Consider the following 23,025-nt stretch of genomic DNA (forward strand, 5'->3'; position numbering starts at 1 on the left):
GCTCCATTCAGACATCCGCATGATTTTTTACGGATCCATGGATCGGATCCACAGAACGCATGCGGACGTCTGAATGGAGCCTTACAGGGGGGTTATCAATGACAGGGGGTGATCAGGGTAATCACCCCCCTGTCACTGATCACCCCCCCTGTAAGGCTCCATTCAGACATCCGCATGATTTTTTACGGATCCATGGATACATGGATCGGATCCACAGAAAGCATGCGGACGTCTGAATGGAGCCTTACAGGGGGGTTATCAATGACAGGGGGTGATCAGGGTAATCAGGGTGATCACCCCCATGTCACTGATCACCCCCCCTGTAAGGCTCCATTCAGACATCCGCATGATTTTTACGGATCCATGGATACATGGATCGGATCCGTAAAAATCATGCGGACGTCTGAATGGAGCCTTACAGGGGGGTTATCAATGACAGGGGTGATCAGGGTGATCACCCCCCTGTCACTGATCACCCCCCCTGTAAGGCTCCATTCAGACGTCCGCATGATTTTTACGGATCCATGGATACATGGATCGGATCCGTAAAAATCATGCGGACGTCTGAATGGAGCCTTACAGGGGGGGTGATCAATGACAGGGGGTGATCAGGGAGTGTATATGGGTGATCACCCGCCTGTCATTGATCACCCCCCTGTAAGGCTCCATTCAGACGTCCGTATGCTTTTTGCGGATCCGATCCATGTATCCGTGGATCCGTAAAAATCATACGGACGTCTGAACGGAGCCTGACAGGGGGGTGATCAATGACAGGGCGGTGATCAATGACAGGGGGGTGATCAGGGAGTTTATATGGGGTGATCATGGGTGATCAGGGGTTTATAAGGGGTTAATAAGTGACGGGGGGGGGGGTGTAGTGTAGTGTGGTGTTTGGTGGGACTGTACTGACCTACCTGAGTCCTCTGGTGGTCGATCCTAACAAAAGGGACCACCAGAGGACCAGGTAGGAGGTATATTAGACGCTGTTATGAAAACAGCGTCTAATATACCTGTTAGGGGTTAAAAAATTCGGATCTCCAGCCTGCCAGCGAACGATCGCCGCTGGCAGGCTGGAGATCCACTCGCTTACCTTCCGTTCCTGTGAGCGCGCGCGCCTGTGCGCACGCGTTCACAGGAAATCTCGTGTCTCGCGAGATGACGCGTATATGCGTCCAGGAGGAGTAAAGCAACCACCTCCCGGACGCATATGTGCGTACAGCGGTCGGGAGGTGGTTAAAAAATGGGTTTTGGAAATTTTCCGAAAAATGCTTCTAAACTTCTAAGCCTTGTAACGTCCCCAAAAAATAAAATGTAATTCCCAAAATGATCCAAACATGAAGTAGACATATGGGGAATGTAAAGTCATCACAATTTTTGGGGGTATTACTATGTATTACAGGAGTAGAGAAACTGAAACTTTTAAATTTGCAAATTTTTCCAAATTTTGGGTAAATTAGGTATTATTTTGTGCAAAAAAAATAATTTTTTTTTACTTCATTTTACCAGTGTCATGAAGTACAATATGGGACGAAAAAACAATCTCAGAACGGCCTGGATAAGTAAAAGTGTTTTACAGTTATTCATACATAAACTGACACTGGTCAGATTTGCAAAAAATAGCCTGGTCCTTAAGGTAAAAAATGGCTTGGTCCTGAAAGGGTTAAGATTATCACTTCGTAAAACCCCTAAAATCTTTCCAAGGTTTCCAAATAGCTTCAAATCTGTGTGGTGTTTGGGCCTCCCAGTGAGCCATCTGTTCAAGGCGATGCAATTGGTCACATCTTTGAATCCAATGTTTTAGTGGGGGTGTCTCAACTTTTTTCCAGTATACTGCAATAAGTAATCTGGCTGCTGCCAATAAAATCTGACCCAATTTTTGTGTGTCTAGAACATCTGAGATCCCCGAACACCCCAAAGAGGCACATTTTAGGAGAAACCGGAAAGCTTATTTTACACACGTCAGAAATTACTTTACATATCTTTTGCCAGTAGGAAGCAATTTTAGAGCAGTTCCACCATATATGGCTGTGATTGCCTAATTCCGACTTACACCTCCAGCAGTACGGGCTGCTTTCAGGAAACATACGGTTAATTCTTTGTGGAGTGTAATACCATTGAGATAGCACTTTATAGCTATTCTCTTGTAGTTTGACACACCTGGACACCCTACGAGGCGCTTTAAGTACACTATGTACTTCCTTTGCTGAGAACTGGATCTTTAGTTCACTCTCCCATTTAGAGATGAAGGAAACTTTTACCGGGCGCGACAGGGTCAATAGAAGGCTGTATAGTTTGGATATCTTTTCTTTTGGTTCTTTTAATTGCAAGGCAAGTTTCTCTAAAACAGATTTTTCTGAAGTTAAATTGAGATTCTTGAGGTGGGATTTCATAAAATGAATAAAGTGAGCCAATTGGAAATTAGAAAGGCAAGCTGCTTCAGGGTGTTTTTTCAGTTCTTCGTATATTGGGACATCATTATCTGGACATAGGGACAAAACCGGTGTAGTAACAGCTTTAGCTCTGTCAGATATAGTTTCCCAGAACTGGGTTGAGGAGTGGCAGAGGACATCCCGCACTTGCATCAGGGCAAGATAGTTGGTTAATAAGTGGTCTTTCCATTTAGAGTTTTTCCACATGTCGAAAGTATATTTAGTGATGGCATTATATGTTTGTACTTTGGCGTGTTTTGGAGACTGGTCCAAGAAGATTAAAGAGCGAAGCGGGAGGTTTAACATATCGTCTTCTGTAATTAGATCTAGCCGATTGGGGTAAGGTCGTAGCCATTCTAGGCACCTAAGTGCAATTACTGCTTTATGATAGGTATATAGGTCTGGAATACCAAGCCCCCCGTATATATATACTGTATATATATATATATATATATATATATATATATGTATACTGAACTGGTTATATGTACAGTCAGGTCCATAAATATTGGGACATCAACACAATTCTAACATTTTTGGCTCTATACACCACCACAATGGATTTGAAATAAAACGAACAAGATGTGCTTTAACTGCAGACTGTCAGCTTTAATTTGAGGGCATTTACATCCAAATCAGGTGAACAGTGTAGGAATTACAACAGTTTGCATATGTGCCTCCCACTTTTTAAGGAACCAAAAGTAATCGGACAATTTGATTCTCGGCTGTTCCATGGCCAGGTGTGTGTTATTCCCTCATTATCCCAATTACAACAAGCAGATAAAAGGTCCAGAGTTCATTTCCAGTCTGCTATTTGCATTTGGAATCTGTTGCTGTCAACTCAAGATGAGATCCAAAGAGCTGTCACTATCAGTGAAGCAAGCCATCATTAGGCTGAAAAAACAAAACAAACCCATCAGAGAGATAGCAAAAACATTAGGTGTGGCCAAAACAACTGTTTGGAACATTCTTAAAAAGGAAGTTAGCAACACCAAAAGACCCGGAAGACCACGGAAAAAAACTTTGGTGGATGACCGAAGAATTCTTTCCAACAGTTGGCCAGATCAAGAACACTCTCCAGGAGGTAGGTGTATGTGTATCAAAGTCAACAATCAAGAGAAGACTTCACCAGAGTGAATACAGAGATGTGAACCTTTGGTGAGCCTCAAAAACAGGAAGGCCAGATTAGAGTTTGCCAAATGACATCTAAAAAAGCCTTCACAGTTCTGGAACAACATCCTAGGGACAGATGAGACCAAGATCAACTTGCACCAGAGTGATGGGAAGAGAAGAGTATGGAGAAGGAAAGAAACTGCTCATGATCCTAAGCATACCACCTCATCAGTGAAGCATGGTGGTGGTAGTGTCATGGCGTGGGCATGTATGGCTGCCAATGGAACTGGTGCTCTCTTGTATTTATTGATGATGTGACTGCTGACAAAAGCAGCAAGATGAATTCTGAAGTGTTTTGGGCAATATTATCTTCTCATATACAGCCTGCAGAACTCATTGGACGGCGCTTCACAGTGCAGATGGACAATGACCCAAAGCATACTGCAAAAGCACCCAAAGAGTTTTTTAAGGGAAAGAAGGGCAATGTTATGCAATCACCTGACCTGAATCCGATTGAGCATGCATTTCAAAACTGAAGGGAAAATGCCCCAAGAACAAGCAGGAACTGAAGACAGTTGCAGTAGAGGCCTGGCAGAGAATCACCAGGGATGAAACCCAGCGTCTGGTGATGTCTATGCGTTCCAGACTTCAGGCTGTAATTGACTGCAGAGGTTTTGCAACCAAGTATTAAAAAATGAAAGTTTGATTTTATGATGATTATTCTGTCCCATTACTTTTGGTTCCCTAACAAGTGGGAGGCACATATGCAAACTGTTGTAATTCCTGCACCGTCCACCTGATTTGGATGTAAATACCCTCAAATTAAAGCTCAGTCTGCAGTTAAAGCACAGCTTGTTCGTTTCATTTCAAATCCAATGTGGTGGTGTATAGAGCCAAAAATGTTAGAATTGTGTCGATGTCCCAATATTTATGGACCTGACTGTATGTTTACTTACAGTTCCACCATACAAACGAACTACTGAGCCATACAATCCAAACAAATTCCATACAAATGCTAACTGCTCATACCAGATCATAAGCAATTGTATAGAGCAAATTGCAAACCAAGTAGAGAAAGTGAACTATTGGTTTACTTTAGATATACCTTTCAGAGAGATCATAAAGTGCTTAAATAACTTAAAGTGAGAGTACAGATACTGAAGAGAGAAATATATCCACCATTTTATGTTGAATAACAAGATTGAACAGTTGAGCCACCATCTTATGCATACCGCCATTATATGATACTTTATTCAACACGTGTTTTGTACATGGACTATCTGTAGCAGAGGCGGCAGTGTTATATATGAAGAAAAGTTGAAATTAATAAAAAAAAAAGCAATTTCAAGCATTTGGTGTGCTTTTTAAACCTCCTGCTTCCATAGAACGGTGCTAGAGGAATTACAGATTAATAGACACATTCTGGTTAGACTAAAAAGTATATAAAAATTCTTCTAATGCCACAGCGCAAAAGGCACTTCATAGTGCTGCGCCTGCTGCACCCTGTGCTAGGACCTGTAAAGCCCAGAGATTTTATGTGATGTGATTCCATTGCTCGAGAAAATCCTTCAACCTTCCTCCTACTTTGGCGTCATCGCTTGTTCTGCTTATTTTGGGGATTGAGGATAAATCCCCTACCTTTGACTCCCTTGATGTAGCTCCAACGACCTGTCTTACCCTTCCCTCTATAGGATCTAGATTGGGACCCAGTTTCTTTCTCTTCCAGAAACCCCTTCTTGTCGGCAGCTTTTTCCTGTATTTTGTGTAATACTGGCACAAATTCGCCTGAAAAGGCGATGGAACATAACTTTATCTTGAAGGCCTTATCCTCCGACCAAGCTTTCATCCATAATGCTCTTCTAGCAGCATTGGATAAAGCTGCATCTTTGGTGGAAAAATGCACTGACTCAGCCGATGCGTCAGCCAAAAAAGCAGTTGCCCATTTTAAGAGTGGGACACAATTTATATTATCTTCCCTGGGGTTCTTATTTTTTAGATGTTCCTCTAATTCTGATAACCAGAAATACATAGCTCTGGCTACAGTTGTAGATGCAATGTTAGTCTTGACGCCAAACATTGCAGCTTCCCAAGCTTTCCTTAGTAGGGAGTCTGCTTTGCGTTCCATCGGATCGCTAAGTTGCGAGGAATCCTCAAACGGTAGCGCAGTCTTTTTTACTACCTTAGCCACCTGAATATCGATCTTGGGAATTTCATCAAATACTTTACATTCTGTAGCATCAAATCTTAATCTATTCCTGAATTCTCTTGATACTCCTAGACTTTTTTCTGGCTCGATTGATTCATCCATAATCATGTCCTTAATGTTTTCATTGATACTTTAGATTTTTTTGCTTTTAGACCTCCAAACATCTAGTCCTGTAATGTACGTGGTTTGGGAGTATCTTCTATACCCATAGTGGATCTTATGGCTTTGATTAATTCTTCCATCTCATCTGAGGAGAAGTATTTTATTTAATTTTTTATCATCCTCCACAATTTCTCCTTCAAAGACTCGTCTGGAGGGAGAGGCATCCTCGTCAATGTCCTCTGGCTCAGCCAGTAAGGGTTTTTAGGATTTGGAGTGGGACTACCTGCTCTCAGTGACTCCATGGAAGGTCTGATCTCTTCCTAAATAAAAGATTACATATCAGAAAAGATAGATGGCTGCTCTTCTTTTACGATGCAGACTTTACATAAATTCTTTTTGTAGTGATCAGAAAGTCTCTTGGCACAAGTAGCGCACTTTAGAGGTCTTGCTCTAGATTTAGATTCTCTTGCTCCCTAAGGAACAGAGAAGAGCAAACAAGTATCATACATTGGGTTAAGGAAAAAGACACAAATGCAAAAATCATACTCCCCATAGGGGAACTCACGGGAGGTGCAGCCGGAAAGGGTGCTGGAGCTTCAGGTGCAGACACGGTGCATGAGATGCAGTTTCCAGGTTGCATGAGCGCCCCGCTTTCAAATACCGGTGTATTGGTATGTGAAGCCGGAGATGCGTGTCACAAGCATTGCACGAGTGTCCCACGTGACCCAGGTTTCACTGAGCATACCCTGTAGAAGCAGGATAGCAATCTGGATGGAACTCAGGCCCCAGCATGAACCGGAGCGAGCGTCCCATGACCTAAAGTATCCAAGGTCTGCTTCCTACATGTAGTGGAAGGAAGACCCAGACATGGATTGAGCGCAGGTCCCAGTTTGAGCCGGAGCGGGCCTCTATGTTGTTCCCGCTGCCTAGCCTTAGCTCCTGCCGCGGGAAGGTAGCAGGAGATGTGAAAGTAAAAAAATCTGACATCTTCACCTACCGATTGGGAGGAATCTCTCTGCATGCTTACACCGTAGGGGCAGTTTAAACTATCTCTGTATCAGGGGCGTTGCTAGGTTAAAACATTCGGGGCCTGGGACCCTGATGTTTTGTCCCAGGCCCCGAATGTCCTGCCTGGCAGATACAATTGAATCTAATGCCCTGCAAGAGCTGAAGGACCTGTGGTCACATCACAGATCATGTGATCAGTTCTAAATGCTGTAGCTGGAAAGGACCTGCGATGATGTCACCATCATGTGACCAGTGCAGGAGAGGATGGCTCAGCAGTGAAGAGAAGTTCTGGGAAGAAGCTGTGGTGAGGTCTGCTACATGAGGAGAGGTAAGTGAAGAGAGGCAGAGCAATGTTGGGAGTTTTGGTTATTTAACTGGAACTGTATGTTAGGGCTGAAGGGAGGGGAGTTTGTGTGTTGGAGGTTGCTAGGGCAGGGTGTTATTTACATGGGACTATATATTGAAGGCGGCTGTGGAAGGGAGTGATATTTACACGAGACTGAATGTTGAGAGGTAATGTTATTTACATGGGACTGTATGTTGAAGGCAGCTCGGAAGAGGGTGATGCTTTTTACATGGAGGGGGTTGTAGATAGGGATGTTATTTACATGGGACTGTATATTGGAGGGGGCTGGAGAGGTGGTGTGATGGTATTTACATGGGACTCTATGATGGAGGGAGGAAAATAATGTTATTTACATGGGACTGTATGTTGGGGGGCCGAGGAATTATAATTTCTGAGGGCACTAAACAGAGGAATATAACTACAGGGGCACTTTAGGGGTATTATAACAGTAAGGGTGATATAAATACTTGGGCACATCAGGGTGAGCAATATAACAGTAGGGGCGATATAAATGTGGGGAGTTTTAAATTCAAGGGACATTAGGCGTTCCCATTACTACTGGGGGCTCTACCGGAGGGACATAGATCTGCATTATTTCTACTAAGAGCACTGTGGGGGCCTTACTACTGAGGGGTCAGTAGATCACTTTACTACTGGGGGGCTCTATAAGGGCATTATTAATAATGGAGGCACTATGGGCGAGCACCATCACTGGTGGGGGGCACTGTAGTGAGCAGTATTACCAATGAGGGCATTCTAAAAGGGAACTACTATTGGTGGGACTCAGTTGCACTATTACTATGAGTAAGAGCCGTATGGCACTAATTTTTCTTTAGAATAGCACTTGGGGTACAGAAAAGTGAGGACCCCAAGATGTCCATGTGTTACACTCTGCAGAGACAAGATGGCTGAGAGAATTTGTCCGGAACAAATGGAGATGATGGCAGAGATCTACATGAGAGGAGACGTCACATGGGAGGCACCGGATGTGAGGTATAGCAAGTACAGTAAAAAGGTCTTTAGTGCTAGTGTTTGCGGTGGGTCAACTTAGAGAACTGGTCAATATGCATTGGGGCTTGGGTCCCAGATCTTTTGAGACCCTAGCAACGCCCATGCTCTGTATATTCCTGCCCCTACAGAGGTCATCTCTATTCTGGGAGTCATGGTGGATGGAATGGAAAATAACCACCTCCGGACCGCCTAACGCACATGTGCGTTCCGGAGGTGGCAGCGCTGCGCACAGTCACGCATATACGCGTCATCTCGCGAGACGCGAGTATGCGCCCGCGCAGTTCGCGCTGGAATTTCATCGAGAAGTATTTCGTCAGCAACCTGCCAGCCAATGATCGTGGCTGGCAGGTTGCTGATTTTTAAAAAATCCAATCAAAGTGCCAGATAGCAGATCATATTTGTAAATATGTTCTGTTATATGGCTGCCTGCTCCTCTTCTGGTTCTTTTCGTCGGTTGGATCCAGCAGAGGAGCAGGCTTCACAGTGAGTACACCAAACACTACACTATAGCCCCTGATCACCCCCCTGAACCCCAATTAACCCTTTGATCACCCCTTTGATCACCCCTGTCAATCACAAGTGAAAAGAAAAAAGTGATCAGTGCAAACTGTCACTTTTTTTTTTCACTGTTATTGACCGTTAGGTTTTAGGTATAGTTTAGGTCCCTTGGTTAGGTAGTTAGCGATCAGTTAGCGCCCAGCCCACCGCACCGCAGTCCGTTATTCGCTGATTAGCGTATCGCTAATCAGCATTTGTACTTTTATAGTATCTGGAAGTGATCAAAACTGATCACGGTCAGATCTATAATTGTATTAGTGTCACTTTAGTTCGCCCTCCACCCAAAACGCAGTGTTTGCCCGATCAGGCCTGATCGGTCGCCCACACGTGCGTTCGCCCACACCCGCCCCACCGCAGTGACAAAAAAAAATTTTTTTTTTGATCACTGCACATTCACTTTACACGCACTGCGGCGATAAAAAAAATCTGTTTTGAGATTTTTTATCAACCGCAGCGGCCTCCGGTACTTCGCTAGCCTCCCCTTTGTAAGACAGGCTTGCTTTTTTTTTCTTGGGTAGTCTCAGGGAATACCCCTAAATTTAGTTGCCCACATGTCTAACAGGGGGTATTCCTCTGAAGAGGCCTACAGGCTTCTGACCCAGTCGGATGAGGAGTGGGAACCCTCATCTGATGAATCCAGCGGGTCAGAATACGAACCTGTAGAAAGCAGTGGCTCTCTGACCCAAAGTTCGGACGAGGAGGCTGAGGTCCCTGATAGCAGCAGGCGTACCCGGCCCCGTGTCGCTAGACCGCAGGTTGCGCAGGATCCGCTTCAAGAGCAGCAGAGTGGGGCTGGTGCTGTCGGATTACGTGGTGAGGCATACACCAGCAGCCCAGCCCTCCCTGGACCTAGTACCAGCACTGCCGTTCAACCTGGTGAAGTAGCGAGCACCAGAAGGGCAGTTGAAGCTGGTACGGTGGCACGTGCAGTAGTGACCCCGTCGCAGCTACCGCAAAGACGTGCCCGTAGAGCCCCTAGAATCCCAGAGGTGCTGGCAAACCCTGATTGGCAGTCCCCAACTTCAGCCGCACCTGTAGTTTTCCCCTTCACTGCCCAGTCTGGAGTTCGGGTTGAGACGGCTCAGATCGGTTCGGCCCTGGGATTTTTTGAGCTGTTCTTGACTGCGGAGCTTTTAGACATAGTTGTGGCCGAAACAAACTGGTATGCCACACAATTTATCACCGCTAACCCGGGAAGCTTTTATGCCCAGCCTTTCCGGTGGAAACCAGTCCAAGTTTCCGAACTTAAAACTTTTCTGGGCCTCCTCCTCAACATGGGCCTGACAAAAAAGCATGAATTGCGGTCATATTGGTCCACGAACCCGATTCATCACATGCCCATGTTCTCTGCTGCCATGTCCAGGGCACGTTTTGAGGCCATCCTGCGGTTCCTGCACTTTAGTGACAACACCGCCTCCCGTCCCAGGGGCCACCCTGCTTTTGACCGGCTCCACAAAATTCGGCCCCTCATAGACCATTTCAACCAGAAATTTGCAGATATTTATACCCCAGAGCAAAACATCTGCGTAGACGAGTCCCTGATACATTTTACCGGGCGCCTTGGCTTCAAACAATACATCCCAAGCAAGCGCGCCCGGTATGGGGTCAAATTGTATAAGCTCTGTGAAAGGGCCACAGGCTATACCCACAAATTTCGGGTCTATGAGGGAAAAGATTAGACCCTGGAGCCGGTCGGTTGCCCTGACTACCTGGGGAGCAGTGGGAAGACAGTTTGGGACTTGGTGTCACCCTTATTCGGCAAGGGGTACCATCTTTATGTGGACAATTTTTACACAAGTGTGGCCCTCTTTAGGCATTTGTTTCTAGAACGGATTGGCGCCTGTGGTACCGCGCGGGCTTCCCCCAACGGCTCGTTACCACCCGTCTTGCAAGGGGGCAGAGGGCCGCACTGTGTAACGAAGAACTGCTCGCGGTGAAATGGAGAGACAAGCGTGACGTTTACATGCTCTCCTCCATTCACGCAGACACTACAATACAAATTGAGCGAGCAACCCGTGTCATTGAAAAGCCCCTCTCAGTCCACGACTATAACCTCCACATGGGAGGGGTCGACTTCAATGACCAGATGTTGTCTCCGTATTTAGTTTCCCGACGCACCAGATGCTGGTATAAGAAGGTGTCTGTATATTTAATTCAATTGGCTCTGTACAATAGTTTTGTTCTCTACAGTAAGGCTGGGAGAACTGGATCCTACCTCAAATTTCAGGAAGAGATCATCGAGAACCTCCTGTATCCAGGAGGTTCCGTGGCCCCAACCACCAGTGTAGTTAGCCGTCTACACGAGCGACATTTCCCCAATGTCGTTCCTGGTACCTCAACCCAACAGTCACCCCGAAAAAGATGTCGTGTCTGTAGCAGGAGTGGAATAAGGCGTGACACCCGCTATTTCTGTCCTGACTGTCCGGACCACCCTGCCCTATGCTTTGGAGAGTGTTTCCGGAAGTACCACTCACAGGTACACTATTAGCATAGGGATCATCTCACCATGACAGGCACACAGGGCTATTAGGGCCCATTCACTCACTGCTGCTGCAAACGTCTCCTTTCACATGGGACAAAGTGCATAACGCACTTCGCCACATCTTTGGGCGATTTGCGCTTTGCACATTGACCCATGGGGAAGGAGAGGTTTGTTCTATAAAGGTAAAAAAAAAAAAAACACACCAGTAAGCAAACACGTTAATGTTCAGTTAAAAAAGTTAAAGTTTATATGTTCTGTTGCAAAGTTAATAAAATTATTGCGTTGCGGCCTGGTTTTTTCTTTTTTTTTTTTTTTTCTTTTTTTACCTTCCAGGTGGACCAACCGATTGACTAGCTGCAGCACCGATGTGCATTCTGACAGAAGCATTGCGCTGCTGTCAGATTACACGCAAGTCGGTGTATGCGGCGCTGCAAGACGGGATTTTCTCCTCTGCAGTGACAGATACGTTTGCCGAGGCATACGAGCTGAGGAGGAGGCGGCGTTCCTATGCTTTGGCAAACACTTTGTATATATATGTATATATATATATATATATATAAAAAAAAAAAAAAATCCCGGCAATGATTTATTCATCCACATCGATTGATGTGAATGGAGAAATCTGGTTTGCCAGGGCATACGAGCTAAGTGGGTATGGATGTTGGGCGGAGCTCCTATGTCCTGGCAGACGCCTTTCCCCTCCATTTTTTTTTTTTTGGCAGAGATTTTTTCATCCACATTGATCGATGCGAATGAAGAAATCTGTGCCGTTCATTTTTTTCTTTCAGCCCAGATTCTGAACGGAAAAAATAATCTCATTACCTGTATGCTCAATATAAGGAGAATAGCAGAAACTCCTAATGCTGGCCATACAGGTCCTTCTCAAAAAATTAGCATATTGTGATAAAGTTCATTATTTTCTGTAATGTACTGATAAACATTAGACTTTCATATATTTTAGATTCATTACACACCAACTGAAGTAGTTCAAGCCTTTTATTGTTTTAATATTGATGATTTTGGCATACAGCTCATGAAAACCCAAATTTCCTATCTCAAAAAATTAGCATATCATGAAAAGGTTCTCTGAACGAGCTATTAACCTAATCATCTGAATCAACTAATTAACTCTAAACACCTGCAAAAGATTCCTGAGGCTTTTAAAAACTCCCAGCCTGGTTCATTACTCAAAACCGCAATCATGGGTAAGACTGCCGACCTGACTGCTGTCCAGAAGGCCATCATTGACCCCCTCAAGCAAGAGGGTAAGACACAGAAAGAAATTTCTGAACGAATAGGCTGTTCCCAGAGTGCTGTATCAAGGCACCTCAGTGGGAAGTCTGTGGGAAGGAAAAAGTGTGGCAGAAAACGCTGCACAACGAGAAGAGGCGACCGGACCCTGAAGAAGATTGTGGAGAAGGACCGATTCCAGACCTTGGGGGACCTGCGGAAGCAGTGGACTGAGTCTGGAGTAGAAACATCCAGAGCCCCCGTGTACAGGCGTGTGCAGGAAATGGGCTACAGGTGCCGCATTCCCCAGAAACAGCGGTAGAAGCGCCTGACCTGGGCTACAGAGAAGCAGCACTGGACTGTTGCTCAGTGGTCCAAAGTACTTTTTTCGGATGAAAGCAAATTTTGCATGTCATTTGGAAATCAAGGTGCCAGAGTCTGGAGGAAGACTGGGGAGAGGGAAATGCCAAAATGCCTGAAGTCCAGTGTCAAGTACCCACAGTCAGTGATGGTCTGGGGTGCCATGTCAGCTGCTGGTGTTGGTCCACTGTGTTTTATCAAGGGCAGGGTCAATGCAGCTAGCTATCAGGAGATTTTGGAGCACTTCATGCTTCCATCTGCTGAAAAGCTTTATGGAGATGAAGATTTCATTTTTCAGCACGACCTGGCACCTGCTCACAGTGCCAAAACCACTGGTAAATGGTTTACTAACCATGGTATTACTGTGCTCAATTGGCCTGCCAACTCTCCTGACCTGAACCCCATAGAGAATCTGTGGGATATTGGGAAGAGAAAGTTGAGAGACGCAAGACCCAACACTCTGGATGAGCTTAAGGCCGCTATCTTATGCATCCTGGGCCTCCATAACACCTCAGCAGTGCCACAGGCTGATGCCTCCATGCCACGCCGCATTGAAGCAGTCATTTCTGCAAAAGGATTCCCGACCAAGTATTGAGTGCATAACTGAACATAATTATTTGAAGGTTGACTTTTTTTGTATTAAAAACACTTTTCTTTTATTGGTCGGATGAAATATGTTAATTTTTTGAGATAGGAAATTTGGGTTTTCATGAGCTGTATGCCAAAATCATCAATATTAAAACAATAAAAGGCTTGAACTACTTCAGTTGGTGTGTAATGAATCTAAAATATATGAAAGTCTAATGTTTATCAGTACATTACAGAAAATAATGAACTTTATCACAATATGCTAATTTTTTGAGAAGGACCTGTACATGTAATGATTGCGGAGACCCTCAAATGCCAGGGCAGTACAAACACCCCACAACTGACCCCATTTTGGAAAGAAGACACCCCAAGGTATTTGCTGAGGGGCATATTGAGTCCATGAAAGATTAAAATTTTTGTCCTAAGTTAGCGGAAAGTGAGACTTTGTGAGAAAAAAAAATAAATATCAATTTCCGCTAACTTATGCAAAAAAATAAAAAATTCTATGAACTTGCCAGGCCCCTCATTGGATACCTTGGGGTGTCTTCTTTCCAAAGTGGGGTCACATGTGGGGTATTTATACTGCCCTGGCTTTTTAGGGGCCCTAAAGCGTGAGAAGAAGTCTGGGATCCAAATGTCTAAAAATGCCCTCCTAAAAGGAATTTGGGCACCTTTGCGCATCTAGGCTGCAAAAAAGTGTCACACATCTGGTATCGCCGTACTCAGGAGAAGTTGGGGAATGTGTTTTGGGGTGTCATTTTACATATACCCATGCTGGGTGAGAAAAATATCTTGGTCAAATGCCAACTTTGTATAAAAAAATGGGAAAAGTTGTCTTTTGCCAAGATATTTCTCTCACCCAGCATGGGTATATGTAAAATGACACCCCAAAACACATTCCCCAACTTCTCCTGAGTACGGCGATACCAGATGTGTGACACTTTTTTGATGCCAAGGTGGGCAAAGGGGCACATATTCCAAAGTGCACCTTTCGGATTTCACCGGTCATTTTTTACAGATTTTGATTGCAAAGTACTTCTCACACATATGGGCCCCTAAATTGCCAGGGCAGCATAACTACGCCACAAGTGACCCCATTTTGGAAAGAAGACACCCCAAGGTATTCCGTGAGGGGCATGGCGAGTTCCTAGAATTTTTTATTTTTTGTCGCAAGTTAGTGGAATATGAGACTTTGTAAGGAAAAGAGAAAAAAAAAAAAATCATCATTTTCCGCTAACTTGTGACAAAAAATAAAAAATTCTAGGAACTCGCCATGCCCCTCACGGAATACCTTGGGGTGTCTTCTTTCCAAAATGGGGTCACTTGTGGCGTAGTTATACTGCCCTGGCAATTTAGGGGCCCATATGTGTGAGAAGTACTTTGCAATCAAAATGTGTAAAAAATGGCCTGCAAAATCTGAAAGGTGCACTTTGGAATATGTGCCCCTTTGCCCACCTTGGCAGCAAAAAAGTGTGACACATCTGGTATCGCCGTACTCAGGAGAAGTTGGGGAATGTGTTTTGGGGTGTCATTTTACATATACCCATGCTGGATGAGAGAAATATCTTGGCAAAAGACAACTTTTCCCATTTTTTTATACAAAGTTGGCATTTGACCAAGATATTTTTCTCACCCAGCATGGGTATATGTAAAATGACACCCCAAAACACATTCCCCAACTTCTCCTGAGTACGGCGATACCAGATGTGTCACACTTTCTTGCTGCCAAGGTGGGCAAAGGGCACATATTCCAAAGTGCACCTTTTGGATTTCACCGGTCATTTTTTACACATTTTGATTGCAAAGTTCTTCTCACACATTTGGGCCCCTAAATTGCCAGGGCAGTATAACTACCCCACAAGTGACCCCATTTTGGAAAGAAAACACCCCAAGGTATTCCGTGAGGGGCATGGCGAGTTCCTAGAATTTTTTATTTTTTGTCGCAAGTTAGTGGAATATGAGACTTTGTAAGAAAAAATAAAAAATCATCATCATTTTCCGCTAACTTGTGACAAAAAATAAAAAGTTCTATGAACTCACTATGCCCATCAGCGAATACCTTAGGGTGTCTACTTTCCGAAATGGGGTCATTTGTGGGGGTTTTCTACTGTTTGGGCATTGTAGAACCTCAGGAATCATGACAGGTGCTCAGAAAGTCAGAGCTGTTTCAAAAAACGGAAATTCACATTTTTGTACCATAGTTTGTAAATGCTATAACTTTTACCCAAACCATTTTTTTTTTTGCCCAAACTTTTTTTTTTAATCAAAGACATGTAGAACAATAAATTTGGCGAAAAATTTATATATGGATGTCGTTTTTTTTGCAAAATTTTACAGCTGAAAGTGAAAAATGTCATTTTTTTGCAAAAAAATAGTTACATTTTGATTAATAACAAAAAAAGTAAAAATGCCAGCAGCAATGAAATACCACCAAATGAAAGCTCTATTAGTGAGAAGAAAAGGAGGTAAAATTCATTTGTATGGTAAGTTGCATGACCGAGCGATAAACGGTGAAAGTAGTGTAGTGCCGAAGTGTAAAAAGTGCTCTGGTCATGAAGGGGGTTTCACCTAGCGGGGCTGAAGTGGATAAGATATGGCTTTCAGAAAATGGAGACATAAACATGATGGTTTCAAAAATTATATTGCGTTAAACCAAAATAAGACAAATTTGTTAATGCCACGTCCGTATCAACCTGCTCTATAAAAATTTCAGGTGAAAAATGTCAGGTGAAAACTTAAAAAAAAAAATATATAATGTTTTTTACCATACATCACAAAAAGTGTAATACCAAACGACCAAAAAGTAGTATGTACCACAAAATATACCAAACAGTCAACCCCTTGCCACAAAAACTGAGCCCTTACATAAGATAAATCGCTCGAAAAATTGGCTTTTAGAAGAGACAAAGAGTTAAAAAAAAGCTTTTACGTAAAACTGAAAAAAAAATTTTTTTATATATATGGTAGTGTCCATAACCTTCTCTATAAAAATAGCACATGATCTAACCTGTCAGATGAACACCATAAAATACTGCCATTTCTTGGTTAAAAGTCAATAACCCCAAAATAGTACCAATGAAAGTGTCACCTTATCCTATAATTTTCAAAATGGGGTCATTTTGGGGGAATTTCTCCTCTAAGTGCATGGGGGGGGGGGGGGGGTTTAATGTCATAGCAATTTAAGATTATCCCAGTGAAATCTGCTGTCCAAAAACTCAGTGCTCCTTTCCTTCAGCACCCTGCCATATGCCTGTACAGCAGTTTAAGACCACATGTGGGGGAGTTTCTGTAAACTGCAGAATCGGGTAATTGTTTTATTTGTCAGTTAACTCTTGTGATACAGGGGGAAAAAAAATGAAAATCTGCTAAAAAGCCGGAATTAGTACTTACCGGTAATTCATTTTCCATGAGATCACCACGACGGCCATACAAGGAGATTGACCCCTGACCTCTGTAGGGGCAGGAAGCAGAGAAAGGTTTAAATACTCCCCTCCCACCACCAACACCAGTGCTTCCAAAATACCAGAGTAAAGGGTGGTGGATACACACGTGAAAAAATAAATAAACAGGAGAAGATATTCCATCATATCAACCCCCAGGTAATTAACAGGGAGGGAAATACGGGCCGTCGTGGTGATCTCATGGAAAATGAATTACCGGTAAGTACTAATTCCGGCTTTCCATATCATCACCACGACGGCCATACAAGGAGGTATATCAAATATGAATTTACGGGGGGGACACAGACTGAAGGACTTTGTCCGAAAGACATATCAGTCTTTTTTGAAAAGGTCCAACCTATAATGTTTGGCAAAAGTATGGATACTGGACCAGGTGGCTGCCTTACAGATCTCCTCAAGGGAGACACCGGCTCTTTCTGCTTGAGAAGATGACATTGCCCTGGTAGAGTGGGCTCTGATATTGCCAGGGCAGGAAAGATTCTGTAAGGAATAACAAGAAGCGATGGTAGCTTTGATCCATCTGGCAATGGAGGACTTGGAAACCTTCTGGCCCTTGTTTCTTCCTCCAAACTGGACAAAGAGGCAGTCTGATTTCCTAAAGTCTTTAGTGGTATCTAAATAATCCAGTACTGCCCGTCTGACATCAAGTGAATGAAGGGTAGATTCCGAATCATTAGATGGGTTGTTAAACAAGGAAGGGAGAGTGATCTCCTGATCCCTATGAAACTCTGTGTCTACTTTCGGTAGAAAGCACGGGTCTAGTCTTAGAACTATCCTGTCATCCCGGACCTGTAGGTAAGGCTCTCTAAGTCTTCTGGCTGAGGAGATGGCAACCAGGAACGCAGTCTTGTAAGATTTATGCTTCAAAGAGCAGTCACTCAGAGGTTCAAATGGAGGATGTGATAGGACGATGTCTAAATCCCAGAAAGGTACTTGAGACCTTAAAGTCGGACGTAGCCTCGTTATTGCCTTCATGAAACGCTTTATCCACCTATGGTTTGCCAGCTCTGTGTCGTAAAAGCAACTAAGGGCTGATACCTGTACCTTGAGTGTGGAAGGTCTTAATCCCAGGTCAAAACCTTTTTGTAAAAAGTCCAGAATCATTTGGATGTTTGGAGCTGAGGTATTTGGAGAAGGCGAACCCGACCATGAGCAGAAACGTTTCCATATCTTCATGTAAATTGAAAAGGTCACCTTCTTTTTGGAAGCCTTTAGGGTTGAAATTACCGCATCAGATAGTCCCTGATGCTTTAGGATCTGGGTCTCAGGATCCAGGCTGCTAGGTTGAGGAAGTCCGGGTGTAGGATCGGACCTTGGTGAAGGATGTCTCGTCTCTTTGGCAGAATCCAAGGATCTTCGCTGGCCAGGTTCCACAGGATTGGGAACCAGCTCCTCTTTGGCCAGTAGGGTGTTACTAGTATGATTGAAGTACTGTCCTGTATGATCTTCTGTACCACCCTCGGTATTAACGGAAGAGGAGGGAAAGCGTAATGGAGACCTCGGTTCCATCTGAAAGAGAAAGCGTCCATAAATCTCGGGCTGTCTCTGGGATGTAGGGAACAAAAAACTGGCGACTTTGAGTTTACTCGAGTGGCAAAGAGATCTATTGCTGGTCTCCCCCACTTGTCTACTATCATCAGGAAGACTTCCTCGTTTAAGGACCATTCTGAGTGATCTATCCTTGCCCGGCTTAGGTAGTCTGCTTCCACATTTAGGGACCCCTTCAGGTGGACTGCTGACACAGACCGGACGTTCGCCTCGGCCCAGGTGAATATCCTTGCCGACAATTCCAGCAGGCTGCTCGAACCTGTGCCTCCCTGATGGTTTAAATACCTTATCACTGTCGTATTGTCTGACAGGACTCTTACGTGATGGCCTTGAAGATGACTCTTTGCTTGCCTTAGAGATTCTCAGACTGCCATCAATTCTCGAAGATTTGACGACTGGAGACTGAAAGATTTGGACCAGACTCCCTGGTAATAAACATCTCCGACCTTCGCTCCCCAACCGTACTGGCTTGCATCTGTGGTGATCTGGGCATAGGGATTCTTTGACCACTGCACCCCCCTGGAGATATTGAACCTGTCTTTCCACCAAATAAGGGAGGTTTTTATCCTCTGAGGGACAATCACCCTTTGGTCTAGGGAAGATTCCCTTCTGTCCCAAACCCTGAGGATCCACATCTGCAGGGTTCGGAAGTGGATCTGACACCACTGAACGGACGGTATGCAGGATGTGAGGATCCCCAGGAGACTCATTGAGTCTCCGATGGAGCAGAAATTCTTTGAGTTGAAGATGGAGATTTTCTTCTGGATGTCCTGTATCTTGCTCTGAGGCAAACAGGTTATCTGCCTCTGGGAATCCAGAATAACCCCCAGGAACTGGATCTTTGTTGTCGGATCTAACTGAGATTTTTTTATGTTGATCAACCAACCCAGACCCTCTAGGGTTTGACGGAAAAAAACTTAGATCTCTCTGCAGAAGAGGAACGGAACTGTTTGAGATTAGAAAATCGTCTAAGTATGGAAAAACTGTCAGACCTTCCTTCCTTAGATAGGCCACTACCTCGATCATTAGCTTTGTAAAAACTTGAGGGGCTGATGATATGCCGAAGGGGAGAGAGGTGAATTGATAATGAAGGATTCTGCCGAGATGGTCTCTGACCGCGAACCTTAAGAACCGTTGAGAGCTGGGATGTATCGGTACATGATAGTATGCGTCGGTCAGATCGACCGAGCACATCACTGAATTGTTCTGGAGCAGAGGGACTATAGATCTTAGAGTCTCCATCCTGAATTTTTGATAGGTAATGTATCTGTTCAGGCGCTTTAAGTTTATTATTGTGCGGTAGGATCCCTCCTTCACTAGGAAGAGGTTCGAATAAAAACCCTCTCCTTGTTCGGATCGTGGTACCTTCACCACTACCCCCTTTGCGAGTAGTTCCCGAATGCCCACGTGAATAGGATGATTGAATTCAGGGATCGCAACCTTGGTGACTAGGAATCTTCTTGGGGGAAAGTCTGAGAATTGTATTTTGTAACCTGACTCTACAATCCTCAGAGCCCAGGAGTTTGAGGATATCTCCTCCCAACGGGGAAAAAACATCCTCAATCTCCCTCCTACCCTGATGTCACTGGTTTCCATTTCCTTTTTGGGGGGCAGGAGCGGGAGCCCTTGGGGTAACTGAAACGGCCCGACTTGTCCTTACCAGAGAACTGACTACTTTGGTTGGAAGGGGCACGAAAGGGACTTTTGTAGACCTTTTTCCTCCGGAAAACCCTTCTTTTTATCGGAGGCCCTTTCTAGGATCTTCTCTAATTCTGGTCCGAAGACATACTTTCCAGAAAAGGGGATGCCACAGTCTGGATTTTGACACTTTGTCCCCTGACCAGCATTTCACCCACAAGGCACGGCGAGCTGCATTGGACAGACCCGCAGCTTTTGCTGAAAAACGTATCGACTCCGCGGAGGCGTCCGCTAAAAAAGCTGTAGCAGATTTTAACAGGGGGATGGCACTCACAATCTCATCTGTTGAGGGATCGCTGGAGGCCCTATTCTCTAACTCAGAGCCAGATGAACATAGATCTGGCAACTGAAGTGGCTGCTATGTTCGACTTCAGCGTGAACATGGCCGCCTCCCAGGACCTTCTCAATAGGCCATCAGCCTTTCTATCCAGTGGATCTTTAAGCTGAGAGGCATCCTCAAATGGTAGACTGGTCTTTATATTGACCCTAGCTACCTGGGCGTCAATTTTAGGAATGGTATTAAAGGTCCTAGCCTCTTCTTGATCAAAGAGAAGCCGGTTCTGGAAGGATCTGGCAAGACCTAGCCGTTTCTCCGGATCTGCCCATTCATCCCCTTGATATTATCGTTAATAGGGAAGACACTGGATTTCTTCACCCTGAGACCTCCAAACATCTCCTCTTGTACTGATGGAGTAGCGGGGACCTCCTCTACTCCCATAGTAGCTTTGACGGCTTTCAAAAGCTCGGGCATATCCTCAGAGGAGAAGTAAAACTTCCTTCTATTTTCTGAAATCTCTCGTTCAGAGAGCTTATCTTCATCCTCCACATGTTTAGAGGAGGAAGCCGAACCCCCATAAACCTCAGAATCGGATGAAATATAATCGTCCGATCTGTGGCGTTTAGCGGGGGGCTCCGAAACAGGTTTCTCTGTTTGGAGAGAGGAAAAAGCCGCAATGGAGGATCTAATCTCTTCCTGCATTATGGACTTAATCTCGTCCATGAGGGACGGCTGTTCCTCCCGGACAATCTTAGCAATGCAATCCCTGCACAACTTCTTAGGGTGGTCATCAGGAAGACGCTTAAGACATGAAATACACTTTGATGACTTCTTGGGTTTTCTCAGAGAATCCTTAGCAGTCTGGAAAAGCCAAGAAAAAAACTCATCAATAATGGGCCCAGGTGAGGAAGAAAAAACTCTCCCCTATGGGGAACTTACGGACGGCAGAGTAGAGGCCTCGGTATGCTCAGATGCAGACATCCTGAAGTACCGCCAGAGAAAGGCAAGTCCTCACCGCAGGACGCTGCCGCAAAGAGGATCCATTTGAATTCTCCCGCCTCCTGGAGCCGGCCCCGTCCGCGTCACTGCTAACCGAAAATGACGAATGTATATAGCGCCGCATGGCGCTGGGCGCACAAGCCGGCATGGTTTAGGTGAACCAGCGGGCGTTCCGTGCCCCGGGAGCAGGCCCCAGATCAACCGGAGGCGAGTCTCTCCCTTTCCCCCCTGTCCGGCATAAGTATAAAACCGCGGGCTGACGGGGGGGGGGGGGTCCCGCTAAAGCAGGTACGCGACTCCGTCCACTTCTGGACCTTCATCTCCACGGCAGCTGCCTGCGGAGACCTTTCTCCGCCCCTGTCCTCTGTAGGGACAGGAAACACTGGTGTTGGGAGGGAAATATTTAAACCTTTCTCTGCCTCCTGCCCCTACAGAGGTCAGGGGTCAATCTCCTTGTATGGCCGTCGTGGCGATATGGAAAAAAGATGTTTAATTTAATCTCTTCCTTTAGTTCTTGTGGAACACCTAAAGGGTTAACAAAGTTTGTAACTTCAGTTTTGAATAACTTGGTGTCGTTTCTACAATGGGGTAATTTCCACTATGCAAGCCCCACAAAGCGACTCTAGAATTGAAGGGGGTCCTTTAAAGGTGGGTTTCAGAAAATCTTAAATTTGCTTCTAAAATTCTAAGGCTTAATGCACAAACGCATTTTTCTTTCAGTGTTTTTTGTGGATCATATATGGAACCATTCATTTCAATAGGTTCACAAAATGTGCAGATCCTAAAAAAATAAAACTACATTTACAAAATGCAAACCTGAAAGTGGACATATGGGAAATATAAGGCAATAACCCATGATCTGCCTGAAAAGCAGAGTTTTGAAAATTTTGGATTTTATAAAAAGGCAAATTATATAAAATTCTCACCATCATGAAGTACAATGTGTGGTGAGAAAACAATTTCAGAATAGATTGGATAAGTAAAAGCAATCTTGAGTTATTACCACATAGTGACATGTCAAGTCTCAAAAAAAAACTTCCTGGTCCTTAAGGTGAAAAATGGCAGGGTGTTAAAGGTTTTCCAAGACTCTGAATTATGACCCATCCTCAGTAGGTCATCAGTATCCGATCATAGGGGTCCAACACCTGGGACCCCCACTGATCAGCTGTTTGTGGTGCTCACAGCACTGTATATCATAGAATCTGTGCTTGGCATTGTGCTCACCCACATTCTATACGGCTGAGCTGCAGCTAGGCCACATGACTGATGGATGTGTTGTTACTGGCTTAGAGAAGGTTGTGGCATTACTGCAAGCGCTGCAGCCTTCTCAAACAGATGATTGGTGGGGTCCCCAGGTGTCAGCCTCCCACTGGTCAGAAAGTCTTGGAAAAAAACTCACCTTAAGGCCTCATGCACACAACACTATTTTTTGAGGTCTGCAAAAAGGTGTTCCGTTCTGTGAGTCTTTATTTTTTGGAGGATCTCCAAACATTAAGAAGAAGAAGAAAAAAAAAACAAACAAACAAAAAACCTTGTGTGCATCCTTGTTTTTGCACGGACCCATTGACTTGAATTGGTCCAAACAGTTGTCAGTGAAAAAAAATAAATA

This window comes from Bufo gargarizans, unplaced genomic scaffold (genome assembly GCF_014858855.1).
Source record: "Bufo gargarizans isolate SCDJY-AF-19 unplaced genomic scaffold, ASM1485885v1 original_scaffold_1775_pilon, whole genome shotgun sequence".
Classification (NCBI taxonomy): Eukaryota; Metazoa; Chordata; class Amphibia; order Anura; family Bufonidae; genus Bufo; species Bufo gargarizans.